The sequence below is a fragment of the Bos javanicus genome, chromosome 10, assembly GCF_032452875.1.
Source record: "Bos javanicus breed banteng chromosome 10, ARS-OSU_banteng_1.0, whole genome shotgun sequence".
Lineage (NCBI taxonomy): Eukaryota > Metazoa > Chordata > Mammalia > Artiodactyla > Bovidae > Bos > Bos javanicus.
The window spans coordinates 44,657,766-44,680,676 of record NC_083877.1 but is presented as its reverse complement, the minus strand read 5'-3'; the positions used below and the strand labels follow the sequence as shown (position 1 = coordinate 44,680,676).

At 42.3% G+C, this 22,911-nt stretch overlaps 1 long non-coding RNA gene across 2 annotated transcripts in view; it reads left to right on the top strand.

The window, feature by feature from the left end:
- The window catches only part of LOC133256160 (uncharacterized), a 183,008-nt gene that overhangs the window by 21,321 nt on the left and 138,776 nt on the right, over positions 1-22,911 (top strand). For both annotated transcript variants that reach the window (XR_009739112.1, XR_009739113.1), the window contains one exon: positions 5,529-5,644. This is a non-coding gene — a long non-coding RNA (uncharacterized LOC133256160). The remainder of the gene's footprint in view (positions 1-5,528; positions 5,645-22,911) is intronic.

Here is a 22,911-nt window from a genome sequence, read left to right as displayed (position 1 = left end):
AACTGGAGGTTAAACCTCAGAAAAGCTATCTGATTTTAACACGAATAAGAATGAAGTGCTGAGTCAAAGTTGTTTAAGAAATTAATCAAGTAAAAAAAAAAAGTTTATATATTCCATGCCTGTTCTCAGAAACTCAGAAAATAACTGAGAGAGTTTAAATTTGGCTGAATATGAGAGAAGGAAAGAAACAACAGAATAGATCTTGCACTCTGTGGGCCTTTGTTAAATATGAGTGAACAAATGAATTAAGAAATGTAGCCATCAAAGTAAAATCTTACTGCTTTAAAATCACCATACTCAACAAGAGTAAATTGAATTTGATTGATTTGGCTGTGTGGCTTTGACAGTGAGCTCTTTTCACTCTGTAAATATTTGTCACTGATGCGCATTTTCTCATTAATGTTCCCTCTTGTCTTGGATCCTTTCAAGACACTGCTGTGATGGACCTAGAGATGATCATACTAAGTAAGTCAGACAAAGACAAATATCATGTGGTATCACTTATATGTGGAATCTAAAAGAAATGATACAAGTGAATGTATTTACAAAACAGAAATAGATTCAGATATAGAAAACAAACTGATGGTTATTGAAGGTGAAAGAACGGTGGGGTGAGTAGGGATTAACACACACAATTATATATAAAATAGATAAACAATAGGGACCTACAGTATATCACAGGAAACTGTATTCAACATCCTTTAATAACCTAAATGGAAAAGAATCTGAAAAAGAATATACATATATTTGTAAATAGCTGAATCATTTTGCTGGATACCTGAAACTCACACAACCTTGTCAATTAGCTATGCTTCAATAAAAAAAAAAATACTGCCATAGTTTTCTTCCTACTTCTCTGGTTACATATTCTCAGTATTTCTTCTTTAGCATTCCTTTCTTCGAATGTGTCTCTTCTCATTTTGCTCTCTATATCCTTTCTGCATGATCCATCCATCCATCCCCATGGTTTCAGGTCTCTTTCATATACTGATAACTCTCAAATATACATTTCCAGGCTCCAGACGCACATATCCAACCAACTACTTGAAGTCTTCACATTTCACTCATCAACACTGAGCTGAACTCATTGACTTTTGCCACCCAGCCTGAGACTGAGGCACATGAGCCTGTTAGCTAGTGGTGAGCCTTCATGTCACCCTTTCAATATTAACTGATTGATTGTATAATTTATAGCATATTAGTTTCAGGTGTACAGCCTAATGATTCATATATATTGCAAAATGACCACCACAATAAATCTAGTTAACCTCCTCAAGCTTTATTTAGAATAGAGGCTGAGAGCTTTTGAAAGGAAGGATAGAAAAAAAATTGTTAGTGTTTCAGCGCTCCAGCTTCTATTTCCCTGGCCAAATCTGCTTGGTCCCAAACTTGGATATCTCATTAAGAAAAGCAAAAGCCATGTGGCTAATCAGAACCTTCCTCCTTAGGAGTCAGTCCAGTGAGTTGCCATCTTTATTAGAATGTTCCATCACAGGGAGAGGAGTCTCAAGTGAGGAGTCTCAAGTGGCTTATCTGAATATTCTGTACAACTACATGTAGTGATCTCTTCCATAGAGGTTCTGACCAGAGTTTCCTCCTACTCCTTGTATTTCCGGTGATATTTAGGGATATAGGTAATTTCTCTTGGAAGCTTCCCACATAGTATGGCTCTGCCCTAACTCAAGGCTCACTTTCCTATAGAATTAGCAATCTAAGTAAATGGTATCACATTACATATTTTCCCAAGCTGGAACACCAGATATCATCTTTATTTCTTCTTTCTCTTACTCAACCACCATGCCAGATCTGTTTCTTATTTTCTAAAATTACCCCACTTTCTTATTTCAAATACTTTATCCATTAAGTCTCTTGAATTCTTGCCCAAGAGTGATACCATCTGTGCGTAATGAGGTTCTATTTCTTTCCTTCCAATTAGACTGCCAGTAAAATGTTAAATGGAAACAGTGATAGCAAGCATCTTGGTTTTATTTCCTTTTTGAAAGGAAATATTTCTAATGATTCATCATTAAGTATAATGTTTGCTCTAGATTTTTGGTGGATACTCTTATTAAATTAAGAAAATTCCCATGTATTTCTAGCCTGCTAAGGGATTTTCTTAAAAGGCTATACATCTTTTATCAAATGTTTTTTTCTATATATTTGAGATGATCATATTTTTGGACTCACACAAATCAGAAAGAATCAAGCTTCTCTATTCACTTGGAGGCTGGTCTAGATTTTTATTTTCTCCTATTGCTCTTGTCTAGGTTTAGTATCAAGCATTTACTTGCCTCATAACAAGAGATGGGTGAGTTGACCCCCTTTTTTTGACTCATTGGAACAGTTTGTAAAAGCTTGAGATTGTGTGTTTCTTAACGTTTTGCTGGAACTCACCTATAAGACTGACTAGACCTAATATTTATTTCTTTCCTTTTTATTTTGGAAGATAGATTTTAGTTTCTTGAATAGCTCCAGGCCTATTCAGGCTTCTTCTTGAGTCTGCTTTGACTAGTTTTTATAATTGTTACCAAATCCAAGCTTTCACATTTACAAACATAAAAAAAAAATTAATGTCTTTCTGTCTCTGAATGTGATATAATTTACTTCTTTAATTGCTCAGTAATTCTTCAAAAGTGTATAGGTCATAAAAGACATGTAAAGACTAAGGAAATGTCACAGATTGGAGGAGACTGAGGAAAAATAGCAACTAAATGTAATTTGGTACCTGGATAAGATCCTGGAACAGAAAAAGGCCATTTGTGGATAAATAGGTGAGCTTTGAATAAAGTTTGCAGTTTAGTTAATAGTAGTGTACCAATGTTAATTTCTTAGTTTTGATAATTGTACTATGCTGATGTAACATGAGGAGAAGTTTAGTGAAAGAACTCTTCTATCTCTTTCAACTTTTCTGTAAGTCTAAAATTAGTTTAAAGTAAAAAGTTAAAAAAAGAGATAGTTCTGGTAGTGTGTAGAAAATAGACTGGGAGTGGGGGCAGGCTGGACACAGGGAAAATAAGTAGCAGTTCAGGAAATGTGGTTTGGAAGAGTAAGGATGAGAAGTGGTTGATTAAATTTAAAACTACCATGTCTATACCTCTGTCTTATTTTTGATTCCTAATATTTATTTTACTGTCTCCCTTTTTAACTTAATAAATCTTACTAAAGTTATATTGACTTTAGCAGTCTTCTCAAGGAACTAAATTTTGAAAAAATTCTTTAAATTTTTTTCTTTCTTTGCTATTACATTCATTTTTATTATTTCCTTAATAAATATTTATTGTGCTCTTAGTATATACCAGGCATTTTCTAAGCACTATAAATAAGTCAGTGAACAAAAGTGACTAAGATTCCTGTCATCAAATCCATGAAGCCTTCAAGTCAAAGGTGCCCAGCAGCAGGACCTAGTGAGAGGGCAGTGGTACATCTGGGACCAAGACCGGAAGAACCAGAAGGCATGAATAAACTGTATGAGCAGATGGTCCAGAGCCCCATGTCGCCCTGACAAGTGCATGGGTCCTCCTCCCCCAGCTCATACGTGCGGCCATATGGAGAGATCCTTGTGACCATGCAGTGTGGGCATAATCCCAGGTTGGTCTACAAATGAGTTGGCTGGGAATATCACATAAGCTGAAAATTATAGCCACATTTGTCAATGACCTTGATAGACTTCAGAGGGGGCAGATCTTCCCAATGGATGGCATGTGAGAGATGCACCTGGTCATCTACTTTGTGCTGAAGTGGCCTGAGGTGAGGATGCACATAGATTCCTGGGCAATGGCCAATGGCTTGGCTGTCTGGACAAGAAATGTACTGGAAAATCAGACACAAGGAAATCTGGTATAGAGATGAATGGATGGACTGATGGGAGTGGGCATGAAGTGTAATGATCTTTGTGTCCCTTGTAATGCCCACTAGAAAGGATCCCTCATGGGAGAGACTCTGAACAACCAAGTAGACAGATTGACTCAGCCAGTTGTCAATCAGCCAGTTGCAGGCAGCCTTCATCATCAGCTACCCCAGAGCTGGTCTTGTGGGCACCTGATTGGAGTGGCCACAGTGATCGAGATGAGGGCTACTGACCTGATTTAGCAACTGTGGCCTCTGAAAGTCTGAGTTGTTAGCAATAGAGACCAGTGCTGAGCACCTGGATATGGTACTATTCCCTGAAAAGTTTAATCAGCCACCTGGTGGCAAGTCAGTTACATTAGGCTCCCTTCATCCTGGATCAGCGATTGGTTTTCACAGGGATAGGTGCTTATTTTGGGCATGCTTTTTGCCTTTCCTGCCCATACAACAAGCCTTAGCCAGCACCCTTATTTGGGAGCTTATAGAATGTTCAATCCACAGGCATAGGATCCCACACAGCACAGGGTACTCATATCACAGTAAAGAACAGGTGGGAGCGAACTCATGCCCATGGGAACCACTGGTTGCATCACAAGCCATATGCCCCAGAAGAAGCAGGTCTTAGAGAGTTCTGAAACAATCTTCCAAAGGCACAGCTGAAGCCCTAGCCCAGCCCAGACACAATACTATGAGAGACTGGGGCATTATCTTTTAGGATGCAACATGTGTCAGAGACTTCTGTATGGCACTGGGTCCCCAAGTGAAATAATATATGGATTGGAGAACCGAGGAGTGGAAGCATGAGTGATCCCCTCCCCACCTCCCCACCCACTTCCATCACTCCTGATGATCCACTGGGAGATATTGTCCTTCCTGACCCTGCAACTCTCAAATTGGCAGGGTTAGAGATGCTTATCCTTCAAAGAGGCTCATCTTTACCAGGGAACTAAAGCCCTTTGGATTTCTTGTGTCCAGGATCAAGTAGGCAAGAAGAGGTGCCTCTGTCTCACCAGGAAGTAGAGCTGCTGTTATAAAGGGGGCAGGAGGAACACACATGGAGCTAGATGATCCACTAGGGAGCCTCTGGGTGATCTCTGGCTGCTTGTAATTGCGAATGGACACATGCCCAACCTGAGAAGATGCCTCAGCAATGAAGGTTTGGGTCACACCACTAGGAAAGCCACCTAGACCTGCTAAGGTGATAGCTGAGGGTGAGGGAAATTTAGGCTAATTGTGGAGGAGGGAGTTATGCCCTGGTAGCTACTCCATCAATTCCCCCTCCTCTAAGCTTTCCCTTAGACTAGAGGCCATGGGAACCATGGAAGAGCTGCTGCCCAAACTTACCTTGAAAAATAGTTCTATGCAGGTGAAGGGGTGGACTGTGGCCGCCGTGGGAATGGACCACTCAGATCTTCTGCTGAGGGGAGTATGGCTGCCTGACAACCCCTCTGTACACACCACTATATTCACACAGAAGACTTGTGTCTTCTGGGTTCTTCCAGCTATGACGGAGCACAGCTGGATACTAGTGCTGACCCATTCTTGAAGGTCATGGGATAACTCTAACGGGAAACTTTGGCTCAAGGACTTCACATCAACCTAGCCAAACTATTTGGGAACTGAGCTGCAGTTTGAGACTCTTCCTACCCAAACCTCCATCTTTCCTCCTCTCTTTTTCACAGGTATCATCATGATTGGAAGCCTCTCTCAGCCTACTCCTGCTTCCTTTATGCTTCACAACAACATATGAATCTCTTGCACATATAATCCCATCTTGGTATCTGCTTCTTGGAGGACCGTGAGTAACACTTGATATTTAAGGCCTTGAGACTGGGGGAGGTGCTCAAGGTTGTGAGTGCAGATAGAAATGAGAAGGGAACTGAGGTCTGGGGGCTCTCCAGCATCGAGTGAAGGAGAAGAGAAAATTAACAGCAGAAACCAAGAAGGGTGGCTAGCAAAGTAGCCAAGAGAATGTGCTGTTCTTGAAACCAAGTAAAGACAGTGTATCTGAGAAAAGGAATAATTGACTATGTCAGGGATGGTGCCTGGTTGTGTAAACTAGAGGTCATGGGTTTAGCAAGATTACACTCACAGTGACTTTGACAAGAGCAATTTTAGTGGAGGGTGTGGATGACCCCTGATTGGTGTGTGTTTAAGAGATAATACGAAAACCATTTCAAGTTTTCGTACCTGGGATTTTTCAGGAGTGCTAACTAGAACAACTTTATTGAGGAGATGTGTTGCAAAGAGAAACTGGGAAATGGGGCAGTAGCTGGCTGGGGAACTGAGATCAACGAAAGGATTTTTAAAGATGCTCGAGATAATGCCATTTAAGTATGCTGATAGTGGGCTGACCCAGTAAGGATAAAAAAAAATTTATTGACATAAGCAGAAAGTGAAGCACGGTTGAAGTGGAGTGCTGGTGACTCTGTGAGAAAGGATGAGGTCACTGAAGGGGGAAACTCTTTAAAGAGGATTCACTCCAACTCCCTGCTCCTCCCAGGCCGACGCCTTGCCTGAGGTCAGTTACCCTTGAGTCCTTGAAATAAAACAGAATTTCCCATCCTTTCAGGGAATTTCACAGAGAATTTCTTAGCACTCAAATTTTCAGTTCCCTCTTTGCGTTTGGTATCTAGAGATTTCACATAGCCTTTCATGATTTTTGACTATACTTCTAAGCTTATTTTAAAACTTTAACCCATTTCATGTTTTTGTATCTGGAGTTTTTATCTGGCTATCTCAGTTTACTATCTTAGTGGAAGTGGGAGTCTCCTGCAGGGATTTTTTTCGCAAGTGGAGATCTCGTTAGGGTACTTCTTTGATGGTTTACAGTTATAGGAATAAGATCCAGGCTTCTCGTGATGACGTGTAAAACCTGTTTCTTTCTTGTCTGGCTCCTAGCTGTCCGTCTCTTGCAGTCTCAGGAGACATGAATAGGTCCTAAGACTCACCATGCTTTCTAGTGCCCCCTTGTCTTTGCATATGTTGCTCTCTTCCCTATAAAGGCATCCCTTCTCCATAAGTCTGAAGCTTGCTCACCCTGCAAGACCCATTTAGGGAGCTGATGCCTAAGACCAATCTTTCCAACTCACCTCATTCCCAAGAGTAATTTAAATGCCTATCTCACGTGCTCATCACACTCATAGCTCGGGGAAAGCTTTGTGCCCTGAGCATCATTGTCTATTTGTGTGTTAGTTTCCTCTGTCTGGTTTGCTCCTGGCTGCCTCTAGCATTTCCAGTGCTTCTACATCCTAGGCATACTGTACCTTGGTAAATGTTGGGCGCTCTTCCCTGGTGGCTTAGGTGGCAAAGAATCCATCTGCAATGCAGGAGATGCAGGTTCAATCCCTGGGTCAGGGAGATTCCCTGGAGAAGGGAATGATTACCTACTCCAGTATTCTTGCCTGGAGAATTCCATGGACAGAGGAGCCTGGAAGGCTATAGTCCATGGGGTTGCAAAGAGTCAGACATTACTGAGTGACTAACACAATAAGTTTTCTGTATGAGTCACAGAAGTCTCAAAATTTCTTCTGGATAGGGAAATATATCTCAATAATATTTTTTTATAAAATATATTTTGTTGATTGTTAAAGCCTTTATATAGCATTGGCATAACTCAGATAAATAAAGACTGTTAGAATTTCAAATCTAGAGAGAATCTAGATATTCTTGTTGTTCAGTCACTCAGTCATGTGCGACACTTTGTGACCCCACAGACTGCGGCACACCAGACTTCCCTGTCCTTCACTATCTCCCAGAGTTTGCTCAAACTCTTGTCCATTGACTTGATGATGCCATCCAGTCATCTCATCCTCCATCACCCCCTTCTCCTCCTGCTCTCAATCTTTCCTAGCATTAGGGTCTTTTCCAATGAGTTGGCTCTACTCATCAAGTGGACAAAGTATTGAAGCTTCAGCTTTAGCATCAGTCCTTCTAGATCGACTAGTTTGATCTCCTTGTTGTCAAAGGGACTCTCAAGAGTCTTTTCCAGCACCACAGCTCAAAAGCATTGATTTTTCTGCATTCAACCTTCTTTATAGTCCAACTCTCACAACCATACATGTGCTTGTGCTTGGTTGCTCAGTCGTGTCCAACTTTTTGCAACCCCATGAACTATAGCCTGCCAGGCTCCTCTGTCCATGGGGAACCTCCTGGGAAGAATACTGGAGTGATTTGCCATGCCTTCCTCCAGAGGATCTTCCCAATCCAGGGATGGAATCCAGGTCTCCTGCATTGTAGGCGGATTCTTTACTGAGCCACCAGGGAAGCCCAAGAATACCATAGCTTTGACAATACAGACCTTTGTTGGTAAAGTGATGTCTCTGCTTTTTAGTATACTGTCTAGTTTTGTCATAGTTTTTCTTTCAAGGAGCAAGCATCTTTTAATTTCATGGGTGCAGTCACCATCTGCAGTGATTTTGGAGCCCAAGAAAATAGTCTGTCACTGTTTCCATCGTTTCCCGATCTGTCTACCATGAAGTGATGGGACCAGATGCCATGATCTTACTTTTTTGAATGTTGAGTTTTAAGTCAGCTTTTTCACTCTTCTTTCACCTTCATTAACAGGCTCTTTAGTTTCTCTTCACTTTCTGCCATAAGGTGGTGTTATCTGCATATATGAGGTTATCGATATTTCTCCCAGCAATCTTGATTCCAGCTTGTGCTCCATCCAGCCTGGCATGATGTACTCTGCATAGAAGTTAAATAAGCAGGGTGACAATATACAGCTTTGACATACTCCTTTCCCAATTTGGAATCAGTTCATTGTTTCACGTCTAGTTCCAACTGTTGCTTCTTGACCTGCATACAGGTTTCTCAGGAGGCAGGTAAGGTGGTCTGGTATTCCCATCACTTTAAGAGTTTTCCATAGTTTGTTGTGATCCACACAGTCAAAGGCTTTAATGTAGTCAGTGAAGCAGAAGTAGATGTTTTTCTGAAATTCCCTTGCTTTTTCTATGATCCAATGAATGTTGGCAATTGGATCGAAATTCTTAGGGATTGCTTAACTCATCTCCTTTATTCCCTGCATAAAAAAATGTATCTTTCTTTGTACCAATTTCTGTGTCTATCCACAGTGTATGAGAATGCCTCTTTCTGCTCACACTTTCTTCCTAGCCTAGGTATTTTCAGTGTCTTATATCTTTGATAGTAAATTGAGTGTATCGTATATGTTTATTGGAAATTTATCTTTCTTCATTTCTGAAATGTCTGTTTATATCCTTCTCTCAGTTTTAATAGGGATGTTGATATTTTTCATATTTATTTGTAAGTGCATTTTATAACTAAAGATATTAACCCTTTGTTTCTCATATATACTACAAGAGTTTTTCTAGATTTAACTTTCTTTAGAGTGTCTTCTGTACCAATGGTCAAATGTGTCAGTTTCCCTTTTTGGTTTTAAACTTGATGCCATTCTAGGGATTATCTTCTTCACTGAGATTATAACAGAACAGAGTATAAAATTGTTCTATCCCTAAGAAAACCATAATTGAAAAAGACACATGTACCTCAGTGTTATTAACTGCAGCACTATTTAGAATAGCCAGGGCTTCCCTGGTGACTCAGCTGGTAAAGAATCTGTCTGCAATGCATGAGACCTCAGTTTGATTCCCGGGTCGGGAAGATCCCCTGGAGAAGGGAACAGCTACCCACTCCAGTATTCTTGCTTGGATAATTCCATGGACAGAGAAGCCTGGCAGGCTACAGTCCATGGAGTTGCAGAGTCAGGCACAACTGAGCAACTTTCACTTTCTTTCACTTCAGAATAGCCAGGACACAGACGCAACCTAGATGTCTGTCAATAGATGAATGGATAAAGAAGTTGTGGTGCATATATACAATGGAACATTACTCGATCATGAAAAGGAACAAATTTGAGTCAGTTCTAGTGAGGTGGATGAACCTAGAGCCTGTTAGTACACAGTGAAGTAAATCGGAAAGAGAAAAACAAATATTGTATGTTAACACATATATATGGAATCTAGGAAAATGGTAGTGATGAACCTATGGGCAGGGCAGGAATAGAGACTCAGACATGGAGAACAGACTTGTGGACACGGGGAGAGAAGCACTGAAATATGTACATTACCATGTGCAAAACAGAGAGCTAATGGGAAGTATGGTGTGACACAAGGGGCTTCCCTGGTGCTCTGTGACAACCTAGAGGGGTGGAATGTGGCAGGAGGTGGGAGGGAGGCTCAAGAGGGAAGGAATATATGTAAACCTATAGCTGATTCATGTTGATGTATGGCAGAAGCCAACACAACTTTGTAGGGCAACTATCCTCCAATTAAAAATAAATAAATTAAAAAACTGTTCTATATTTAACAAAATGTGCTGAGTGGCTCAGTTGTGTCTAACTCTTTGTGACCCCATGGACTGTAGCCCGCAAGGTTCCTCTGTCCATGGGATTTCTGAGGCAAGAATACTGGAGTGGTTGGCATACTCTACTCCAGGGGATCTTCCTGACTCAGGGATCAAACTTGCATCTCTTGTGTCTCCTGTATTGGCAGGCAGATTTTTTACCATTGTGCCACCTGGGAAGCGCCATTTAACAGTACATTTTATTATTATTTTTTACATTTCAGATTTTAGTCCACCTAACTTTTTTTTAATGTCAGAAAATAATCTCACTTTATCTGCCCTCACATTTTTTATCGAATTGCTCCAATGCTGTTTCTACAGTTTTATATATTACTAATTCAAAGTGAAGGCACTGGTATATTTTCATGAAGAGCACAGAGAGGAGGGCAGAGAGGTCTGGATCTCCTTGCTGAGCACTACTAGCTCTGCCTATTTTCTGATGTTGTGAGGTTTAATGGAAATAGTTTATGTGACATACTGGCACCGATGAGGAATGTACTGTCATTGGGCACCTTTATGACTTAGTAGTAGTAGCATTAATTGATTTTTTCTTCTCTGGACTCTATTTTATTCTGTTGATCTGTTCATCTATACCTGTCCCGGGATCAGATCAGATCAGTCGCTCAGTCATGTCCAACTCTTTGCGACCCCATGAATCGCACCACGCCAGGCCTCCCTGTCCATCACCAACTCCCGGAGTTCACTCAGACTCACATCCATCGAGTCAGTGATGCCATCCAGCCATCTCATCCTCTGTCGTCCCCATCTCCTCTTGCCCCCAATCCCTACCAGCATCAGAGTCTTTTCCAATGAGTCAACTCTTCGCATGAGGTGGCCAAAGTACTGGAGTTTCAGCTTTAGCATCATTCCTTCCAAAGAAATCCCAGGGCTGATCTCCTTCAGAATGGACTGGTTGGATCTCCTTGTTGTCCAAGGAACTCTCAAGAGTCTTCTCCAACACCACAGTTGAAAAGCATCAATTCTTCGGCGATCAGCCTTCTTCACAGTCCAACTCTCACATCTATACATGACCACAGGAAAAACCATAGCCTTGACTAGACAAACCTTTGTTGGCAAAGTTATGTCTCTGCTTTTCAATATGCTATCTAGGTTGGTCATAACTTTCCTTCCAAGGAGTAAGCGCCTTTTAATTTCATGGCTGCAGTCACCATCTGCAGTGATTTTGGAGCCCCAAAAAATAAAGTCTGACACTGTTTCCACTGTTTCCCCATCTATTTCCCATGAAGTGATGGGACCGGATGCCATGATCTCCGTTTTCTGAATGTTGAGCTTTAAGCCAACTTTTTCACTCTCCACTTTCACTTTCATCAAGAGGCTTTTTAGTTCCTCTTCACTTTCTGCCATAAGGGTGATGTCATCTACATATCTGAGGTTATTGGTATTTCTCCCGGCAATCTTGATTTCAACTTGTGTTTCTTCTAGTCCAGCGTTTCTCATGATGTACTCTGCATGTAAGTTAAATAAACAGGGTGACAATATACAGCCTTGACGAACTCCTTTTCCTATTTGGAACCAGTCTGTTTCATGTCTTGAGATAGTACTGCTTTAATTTCCTGCAGTTTGATCAAATATTTTATTATCTATTAGGCAAAATCCCTTGTGTGGGTTTTAACTTCTTGTAAATAATATGAAACATCTTTTTTTATTGCACATATAACAGTATATTTCGTTGCTCCTTTTTCTTGTCCTTAGTTATTATAAAAGCATCTCAATATTTTTTAGGGTTTAGTATTTTAGTATCCAGAATGTAATTCTAGTTCAGAAGTTTAGGAAAAGATGGCAAACAATGGATGTCATAAGAAAAAGTTGAATAATTAGGGTTATTTGGATTTACTTGATGTATCATGAAGAAGAAATTAACTTGTTATGTTCCATCACCTCTGTGAACCAAATGAGGAAATAGGTTTAAATTGCAACATGGGTTTTGGTTAAACAAAAACAAAAAAATTTTCTTAAAAAAAATAGTAAGTCTGATTAGAGAGTGAAGCATACTTCCAAAGAAAATGTTAAACAATATTCTGAGGTTTTCTAATTCTTTCTTGTATCTTTGTACACGCTTGGCCTGTGGAAGGGAAAGGAGCATCTATCTCTCTGTTGATTGTTTAAGGGACTTTCTAACTTTAGGATTCCATGAATGTTAACCTTTAATGCAAGCTAACCTGCATTTTGGGGACTTTCCATGCATGTTAGGAACCAAAGTGCCATCATCCTCAACAGAGTCTAGTTTAATAATAGTTTTGCACAATAATACACAAGTCTTAAAAGCACTTGTTTTTCTTTATTTTAATCAGTTTCTCTTGACTTGTCATTAGTATTTCGAGCATATGAATGAGTCATTATCTCTTAAAACGTGCCTCTTCCTTTGTTTACTTTTTGCACATATGCCCTGAGACAGGGAGCAGCAGGAAATGGCCCGTTACTGGCGACTATCAAATAGTGATCTGCAATTTCTTTCACTGCATGGTTTATTTTTTTTTAATTCACACATCCACTCACTTTATTAATGCTTTTCCACACCTAATGCACATTTCTGATGCTGCTTTACATTTGAGAAAATTCTCAAAATATCGCAAGTGAGCTGGAAACAGAGAAATAATGGAGACGTAGGGCACTACAGTTCCCAGCAAGGTCTTAACTTTCTCATAACTTTATTGCTTTGGATTAACATCAATCAACCAAATGTTTCTGGGGTTACTCTTACAGTGGGTGTTGTGAGATTAAAAAGAAATATTTATTTATTTCATTATGCATTCAATAGTTAGCAAATATTTATTAAGAGCCCTGGATAGATGCTGGAATCTACTGGAAAGAAACTACACCCAAAGTTTTCAGTCTAGCCAGATTTGCAGATATAAGTGTTATGAGTGCTATAAAAAAAGAAGAGGGATCAAATTTATTTATTCAACATGCATCTCTTGACCCTTCTTCTTGCTTTGTGCAAAGCATAAGTGTTATATAAATTGGGAAGTGGATCAATAGAGGCTTCCTGTAAGGAGTTGAGTGCCAGCTAAAAATATAGGGACTTTCAGAAGTCATAGGTAAATGAGTTGCCCTTGTAGTGCATGAGCCAGATAATCACTGAGGCACTGGCAGAAGTTTCCCTCCTGTCTTCCTACTGCCTGCCGCCCTGAGAGCCACACAGCACATGGACTGCCATTTCCAGGGAGGCAGCAGGGCAGCTGTGGAAGCCACCTCAAGCTGGTAGAAGGAGAGGTCAGCAGAAGGACCTGAAGTGTCAGTGGAGGGGAAAGGAGGCAGAAAGATATATCTTCCCAGCCAGGGAAGGTTCTGAACAGGCCCGGGTGAGGGACCAGTATAGGTCTCTACAGCCATGTTCTTCCTCTGTGCTCTGAAAATGGGAGTTTCACATCCTTTCCAACTTATGTCTAAATCCTAAATCACATCAAGAACCATGCCTTCCCTCCCCTCACCCAACCATTCATTCAATCAGCCATCAAATCGTTCTGCCAAAACTTCACATTTCTCATTGGCCTGTCTCATAGAGCTCTTCCTCCATTTTTCCCCCCCTTCTGGATGGTTTTCAACCTTGGATACATATTGGAATTACCTGGGGAGTACTTGATGCTTGACTTCCATCCCAGAGATTCTGATTTAAATGGTCTGAAATATGGCCTGGGTATCATGATTTTAAAAAGCTCTCCAAGTAATTCTAATGTACTTACAAGGTTTAGACTCATTAGTCTTAAAAATAATGTGATCAATGTTCCATCTAATTCATTAAAGGAAAGAGAGCACCGCTAATCATGTTCATTTGTTTGTAAGGAAAAAAAATAAAAAACTTGAATTAGAACCATAGGATTTTAAGTAGATATTTGGTTAGGATTGTTGTCTATAAAGAGTTTCCAGGGAAGATGAAGATGGCAGTGGCCAGGGGATGGTCCTGTGAGACTGAGGGCTATAGAGGGCAGGGTGAAATGTGGTATCTTTGGGAGCATGGACAGCTCCTACATCATGAAGGACGTGCTCCCAGGGCCCTACCCCAAGACCCTAGAAGAACAAGTAACCATAGCCAAGAAGTATAACATGCAGGTGGAAGATGAGGAGCCCTGGCTGGATGATGGCATGGGATATGGCAACTACCTGAAGTTCCCTGACAGTTCACAGCAGGAGAGGGATCCATGGTGTGACTGGGACCACCCAGACCTGATGTTGAACTGGGGTGAACCAAGGCTCTGGGGCCTGGGTGTGTATATCAGAAAACGTATGGATGTATCCTCCATGCCCGTTTCTTGGAATCTCACATGTAAGCAGCTCCACAGCTTCACGGCCTTCATGACATTCATGTTTTGGGTGTGGGGAGAATTATACCACTCACCTGCCCATGTGTGGAACCAAAGCTGCATCCTTATACTGATCGGCAACTGGAAGCGGTCTGCAATCCCACCACAGAGTTGGAGCTGGTGGTTCATCCTGAGATCTGGGGAGGCTTTGTTCCCCGTAAGTGGCTCTCTCATCCCTGGAGATTGAACCTTAATAAAATTCCTAATGAAACTCAGTGCTGTGGAAGTAAAAAAGAAACAAAAAGAAAAAAGAGGTTCTACTTCAGTGTGGAGTTGTAGAAGCAAGTCCAGAAGGAGGCAGTATGTGAATACTGTGGTGGCATCATGGACTGAGTATTTGTGTCCCCTTAGAATTCATATATTGAAATTCTAACTCCCGATGTAATGGGAAAAGCAGGTGGGGCCTTTGGGAGGTAACCAGGTCATGAGGGTGTAGGCCTCATTCATGGGACCCGTGAGAGACCCCAGAGAGCTCTCTCTCTCTTTTTGCCCTGTGAAGATACAGTGAGAAGATGGCAGTCTGCAACTTGGAAGAGGACTTTCTGTATCCATTTGATTTTAGTATCTCCTTATTGTTTAAGCCACCTGGTCTATAACACTTCTGTTTTAGCAGTTCAAGCTAAGACATGTTATGACAATTAATCAAGGAAGTTAGCATAAGGGAAGGCGAGGAGTTGTAAGCAAGCATTATCATGTTGGATTTATCAGGAGAATGCCTGCCCAGGCTTTTCTAAGAAATTTTATACAATTTAATCAGTTCATGGGCATGTGGACAAAGGATAGCTTAATGCACTGAACAGTGACAGGTAGTCCTAAGAGGAGTTGATCGCCTTCTTCAGATATCCAAAGGGTTGTGTCATAGAATGAAAATTAGATTCTTTGGAGCCAGAAGAAAGAATGAGGGTCAAAAAGGCAGTGCTTCATGGAAACATATATTCATTCAATATAAGGGGAACACTTGTCTTTTCAAAATGCTGTCAAGTAGTGAAGTGGGCAGCTTCAATGGGTAGAGAGATTCTTGACTCAGGAAATATTAAGTCAAAGACTGAAAAATCTTTTATTGGTTATTCTGTTTGTGAGAGATGGGTATATGTGAGAGAGATGGTAGGAAGAGGCATGGTATCCACAAGACATTGCGATGTAAATGCTCATGTTTAAACATGTACATATGTGTAACACACATGTATAGAACTTAGACTTTCCTTTATTAAAAAAAAATAAACCTTGAAATGAGAAAAGAAAATGCAGCCAAGGTTGAGGCCTGGATCCCATGGAAATCAAGGCCTGTGTAAGAGTCTTTCTTCTCATCTTCATTTCTTACACTGCTCACTGTCACTTAGAAAAAGGGGCCTAGAATAGGGTCAGCAATCTGCCATGTACACACAGGGGAGGGGCTTGGGCCAGCCATCAAAAGACTGAGGCAGAGGGCCTTGTGGACTTGATACTCTCTGACCTTTCTGTTCTCCTGCTGCGCATGAACCCTGTTCTTTGACCCTCAGGTCTCTAAACAATCATGGTGCCTTTCTGTTGTGCACAGCTGACCCCTGCATTCACGGTGTCTGCTGCAGAATGCCATCCTAATGTTCTCATGTCCATTATTTTGTCCTCTCCTCTCCAACCTCCTTTCTACCAGATTCCCTCCCAAACTTTCCCATCTGTTTAATCTCCAAATATAATGACCTGAGAAATTTATGTTAGTGTTTTGAATTGGCTCACTTATCCTTGGGAATCAAGAAAGTAAGTGGAGGTGTTCTTGGATATGTGTGGTGGATTTGGAGGGTAGAGGTTGCTGTGTGGACCTGCAGAGAACTTTTTTCTTGTCCTCAGTTCTAGGGCCAGGCAACCTGGAAGCCTATTTGCAAGGCTGCCAAATTTTGATTTAATTTATTTTGAAAAGTGTTACCCTTCTTAGCCAGGTATTTCCTTCTTTTGTAAAACTGGGCAAGTTATAGACATTGTTCCAGTGATAATTTCTATGCACAATAACTACAAAAACATTTCTCATATAAAGTTCAGTTTTAGTGTGGAAGAGAAAGTAAGTGTGGCACATTTCCAAAGTAGCAGAAGGAATAGTTGCAGGAAGACCATCATCTGTTTCTTGTAATGAACACTCACCCGTACAACACCCAAGGGCCTTAGGGTTTCTTTAAGAATTTTATTTCAGTAGTGTGCTGTAAAAGAATAAAACTGGGAGCTTCTTTTTCTTGAAGTAAACATAGCAAGATTTTCTTCTGCCTGGGAAGACTTTTTTTTGGTCCGGGAAGATTAAGAAAATTTTTTTCCTGGTTTTTATTTTTATTGCATTTATTTATTTAAAGTACCTTCATCTTTATTCCTAGGTGGCGCAGTGGTAAAGAATCTGCCTGCCAACTGCAGGAGAATCAAGAGACTCGGGTTTGATCCCTGGGTCAAGAAGATCCCCTGGAGGAGGGCATACTGACCCACTCCAGTGTTCTCGCCTGGAGAATCCCACGGACAGAGGAGCCTGGTGGGCTACAGTCCATAGGGTTACAAAAACATGACTTAGCAGCTGAACAACAACAACTTTATTTGGGAAGGGGAGAAAGGAAATTCTGGGTCATCACCTGCCCCACTCTGCTCCATGATCTAAACATGTTGTCCCCAATCCCTCTTTCTTTCTTGGGTGAGGGGAGAGAACCAGGTGGACGTGGGCATCGGGAAGTAGTGGAAGATGAGTGTGGAGGCGGGAGAGTCATGGGGACTCCAGTACAGCAGGGTCAGCTAACACTGTGGTTGCATGCAGTGCCAGGGTAGGAGGTGAGGTGTTCCAGGAGGGGCTCCAGGAGGATGTCAATTACACGTGTGTGAGTCCAGGAATTGCAGCGGGTGTTGACCTGTTAGACGTTTTGCTCCCTTCTAACCTGCCCTCCCATTTGCACTTCTAGATTGCAGCTTGCCTTATCTGTGGCCTGAGGAGGTATTCACCCTTTTAGGCTGCACGGGGAGAAGAGAGAGGCCAGGAGTCAAGGGTAGGAGCAAAGTCGGGGGTGGCACATTGGCAGGGCGAGGGCTGCAATAGGTACTACCATAAATACTAGCAGAGTTTAGCCAGTCCTGAGCATGGAACAACAGACTGGTTCCAAATAGGAAAAGGATTACTTCAAGGCTGTATATTGTCACCCTGTTTACTTAACTTATATGCAGAGTACCTCATGATAAACATTGCGCTGGAGGAAGCACAAGCTGTGGTCAAGATTGCTGGGAGAAGTATCAATAACCTCAGATATACAGAAGACACCACCCTTATGGCAGAAAGTGAAGAAGAACTAAAGAGCCTCTTGATGAAAGTGAAAGAGGAGAGTGAAAAAGTTGGTTTAAAGCTCAACATTTAGAAAACTAAGATCATGGCATCCAGTCCCATCACTTCATGGCAAATAGATGGGGAAACAGTGGAAACAGTGGCAGACTTTATTTTTGGGGGCTCCAAAATCACTGCAGATGGTGATTGCAGCCATGAAATTAAAAGACGCTTACTCCTTGGAAGGAAAGTTATGACCAACCTAGATAGCATATTCGGAGAAGGCAATGGCACCCCACTCCAGTACTCTTGCCTGGAAAATCCCATGGATGGAGGAGCCTGGTAGGCTGCAGTCCATGGGGTCACTAAGAGTCGGACACGACTGAGTGACTTCACTTTCACTTTTCACTTTTCACTTTCATGCATTGGAGAAGGAAATGGCAACCTACTCCAGTGTTCTTGCCTGGAGAATCCCAGGGATGGGGGAGCCTGGTGGGCTGCCGTCTATGGGATCGAACAGAGTCGGACACGACTGAAGCGACTTAGCAGCAGCAGTAGCAGATAGCATATTAAAAAGCAGAGATTACTTTGTCAACAAAAGTCTGTCTAGTCAAGGCTATGGTTTTTCCAGTAGTCAGGTATGGATGTGAGAGTTGGACTATAAAGTAAGCTGAGTGCCGAAGAATTGATGCTTTTGAACTGTGGTGTTGGAGAAGACTCTTGAGAGTCCCTTGGACTCCAAGGAGATCAAACCAGTCCATCCTAAAGATCAGTTCTGGGTGTTCATTGGAAGGACTGATGTTGAAGCTGAAACTCCAATACTTTGGCCACCTAATGTGAAGAGCTGATTCATTAGAAAAGACCCTGATGCTGGGGAAGATTGAAGGCAGGAGGAGAAGGGGACAACAGAGGATGAGGTGGTTGGATGGCATCACCGACTCAATGGATATGAGTTTGGGTGGACTCTGGGAGTTGCTGATGGACAGGGAGGCCTGGCATGCTGTGGTTCATGGGGTCACAAAGAGTTGGACACGACTAAGCGACTGAACTGAACTGAATGAGCATACCATGTCTTACGATGAACCTGGCTCTTTCTCCGTGTCTGTCTCCCTTTTGTCCCCTCCCCTCTGCATCTCAGCTGGCCACTCTCTGACTTCTCACCTGCCATCATCCTTCTGGTGGGTACCACCATCCTGCCCGTTATTGTCTTCCTTGGAGAGGTGAACCAGGGAACACAGACAGGTAAGAAGAGGCCAGTGCCTGTGCTAAGTCCTAGCAGTGAAGGGGCTGTAGCTTCCCCAGGCAGTGGGATCAGGGCAGGGCGAGAGCCTGCAGCTGGGAAGCTGGAGGGCTTGTAGTTTCTGTCAGATGATGGAGTTCAGCTCAGGAACTGTAACCTGCTTATTAGCCCACTGGATGTTTCCTAAGAACTGCTGCTACTGCTCTGGGGAAAGGTAGGGTGGGTCCTGGCACTTATCCCATTCAGCCCCTTGAAGATTTCAGGTTGCTTGTGCATCTTGATGTTAAAGCTGCAGGATATTTCCTGTGCTTAGTTCCTCAGTCATGTTCGACTCTTTTGTGACCCCATGGGCTGTAGCCCACCAGGCTCCTCTGTCCATGGGATTCTCCAGGCAAGAATAATGGAGTGGGAAGTCATTCCCTTCTCCAGGGGATCTTCCCGACCCAGGGACTGAACCCACATCTCCTACATTGGCAGGAGGATTCTTCACTACTGAGCCACCTAGGAGGCCCTAGGATATTCGTAGTACATCACATAATGATGCCGGGTCTCTGGCTTCTTGCCAGCCAGCTTGTCACATTTGAGTTTCAGACTATGGTACTGAGCCTGCAGCAGCTGAACCTCATGTTTGATGAGGTCGCAGGGGTCTGAGGTGGTGAATTTGAGTTGCTGGAGTGGGTGTGACCAGCCGGAATGCCTGCTTCGTGCTGACATCTTGTTAAGTCATGGTGGGGCCCAGGCTCCAACTGCTCAGGGCAACCTCACCTTTGTCTCCATAGCACGGGTCCGCAGCTCCCAGGGTCTTCGCTGCAGCCTCCTGTGCCTAGCCTCGCCTGCTTCCTGCTTTCTGTCTTTTTACATGTCTTATCTGAATTTTGTAAATTAGACTTCCCCTCCCCTAACAGCAGAAATGTGGGTAAGAATAGCAAACATCTGAGAAAGTGAGCTGCAACAGGTTTTACTTCCCCCGCCCTAATAAAGACTAGCAGTCTAACATAAGTTATAATTTCTTTCTCAACACTCTCAACCTCACCTCTAGAAATTTCATCTATAAAATTTTGCCTGGTTGATAGCTGGAAGAATATCCTTCTCCCACTCCCCCCCAACTAGCTCTCTCTCCCAATCTGGCCTCACTTTTGCCTTCACAGGCATTTCCCACAAATTTGAAAGGGGACTTACAGTGAGACGACAATGTCCCCAAATCACATTCTTTGAGGAGCATGGCTCCCAGAAAGAGTTACCACCCGAGGCTGTGTGTTTTTCTTGTGTTGTGTTCCTGGTTGGCCAGGCCACAGAGACTGGGCAGGAAAATGACCCACTGGCATATAGGTAGGCGGGTTCACTCCTGATTATGTAGAATAGAGCAGAGCTGTCTAACATTCACATATTTATGAATCACTGGGGATCTGGTTAAAATATAGATTCTAATTCAATAAGCTTCTGGGATAGGGGCCAAGAGCCTATGTTTTGATGTGTTTGTGGGGGAGAAGCGAACTCCATGTCTTTCTACTCGGGTCATCTTGGGCTCCTCCCCCTAGAGCCTGCAGTTCTAACATGCTCACAGCGATGCAGGTGCTGCTACTCTGTGGCACAGCACACCTCTCCTTGACCCCCTATTCTACTACCTTCTCATCAGAGAATTTTAGAACTGGAGGGAATCTTGAACATCTTGTTTCAGTTCAGTTTAGTTGCTCAATTGTGTCCAACTCTTTGCGACCCCATGAATCGCACCACGCCAGGCCTCCCTGTCCATCACCAACTCCTGGAGTTCACTCAGACTCACATCCATTGAGTCAGTGATGCCATCCAGCCATCTCATCCTCTGTCGTCCCCTTCTCCTCCTGCCCCCAATCTCTCCCAGCATCAGAGTCTTTTCCAATGAGTCAACGCTTCACATGAGGTGGCCAAAGTACTGGAGTTTCAGCTTTAGCATCATTCCTTCCAAAGAAATCCCAGGGCGGATGTCCTTCAGAATGGACTGGTTGGATCTCCTTGCAGTCCAAGGGACTCTCAAGAGTCTTCTCCAACACCACAGTTCAAAAGCATCAATTCTTCGGCACTCAGCTTTCTTCACAGTCCAACTCTCACATCCATACATGACCACTGTAAAAACCATAGTCTTGACTAGATGGACTTTTGTTGGCAAAGTAATGTCTCTGCTTTTGAATATGCTATCTAGGTTGGTCATAACTTTCCTTCCAAGGAGTAAGCGTCTTTTAATTTCATGGCTGCAGTCACCATCTGCAGTGATTTTGGAGCCCCAAAAAATAAAGTCTGACACTGTTTCCACTGTTTCCCCATCTATTTCCCATGAAGTGATGGGACCGGATGCCATGATCTTAGTTTTCTGAATGTTGAGCTTTAAGCCAACTTTTTCACTCTCCACTTTCACTTTCATCAAGAGGCTTTTTAGTTCCTCTTCACTTTCTGCCATAAGGGTGGTGTCATCTGCATATCTGAGGTTATTGATATTTCTCCTGGCAATCTTGATTCCAGCTTGTGCTTCTTCCAGCCCAGCATTTCTCATGATGTACTCTGCATAGAAGTTAAATAAGCAGGGTGACAATATACAGCCTTGACGTACTCCTTTTTCTATTTGGAACCAGTCTGTTGTTCCATGTCCAGTTCTAACTGTTGCTTCCTGACCTGCATATAGGTTTCTCAAGAGGCAGGTTGGGTGGTCTGGTATTCCCATCTTTTTCAGAATTTTCCACAGTTTATTGTGATCCACACAGTCAAAGGCTTTGGCATAGTCAATAAAGCAGAAATAGATGTTTTTCTGGAACTCTCTTGCTTTTTCGATTAACATCTTGTTTAGTCTACCCTAAAATACTGGCCTATGGAGTGGCCTCATCTGAACCACTGGGAGAACTTTACAAACTTAGACTCCCAGAGATTCTGATTCAGTTCTAGACATCTGTGTTCTTTCAAAGCTTCCTAGGTCAACTGGAGGAGAAAAAAGGCTTTGAACTATTAACTGTATCCTTTTATAAATAAGGAAACAGGTTGTGGGGTGATTACGTGACTTGTCCAATAAGACCCAGTTAGTGACAACATCGGGACCAGAACTTAGAGACCCTTTTAGCACACCACTCTGTTATTTCCTTTTTGGCTGCCCAAGGCAGTTGCTTGGGCTAAGAAAGGAAAGCAACTTTCCACTTCTGAGTAAATGATTCTTAAATGTGAAATAAAAGCCAGGTTCAGTGTGGTTTACTGGGGTGCCATTTCACCCAGTACATTTTCCTCTGCTGGAAGCAAACCCAAAGAGGTCTAATGGGCATTTGTTTCCATCCTACTCTGGAAGGAAGTTGCATGGACAAGTGCACTGTAGAAATGGAAGTGGTTCACATCATATTCCCCTGGGAGATAATTTCATACTTTAAAAGGTTTTTGTTCCTAGGTGTTTTTGACACCCAATGAAAATATCACTGGTTTCAATGTAATCAGCAATCTTAAAGTTGACATTGTAATCCTTTCATCTTAGAACTTAAAGCTTTCTTGTTTATTTTCATTTCAGGTGCCATAGCTCCTGGATTGGGTTGCCTTTATCTGGTGTCTTTAATTTTTGGTGGGACACTGAAACTTGGCAGGAAGTCAACTTCTCCCTCCTTACTGAGCTGTGCCAATTCAGAGAGTAGAACTATGATTTGGGTTTTTCCTTCTCTCTGGGTAATTCCTGCTTTACTATTTTTGGTTCTTTCTTTTTGAGAAGAAAATAGCTCTGTTAATGTTAAAGGAAAGTATATACTAGTCTCATTCCACATAAACAGGCCTGTTGTCCAGTTGAGGGAGTTTCTATGTGTTACAAGGGTTTTCTCCGCAGTATCTGCATTTCCAAACTGGATCATCTCCTCTGCACTTACAGTGAGCTATCTCAGCTG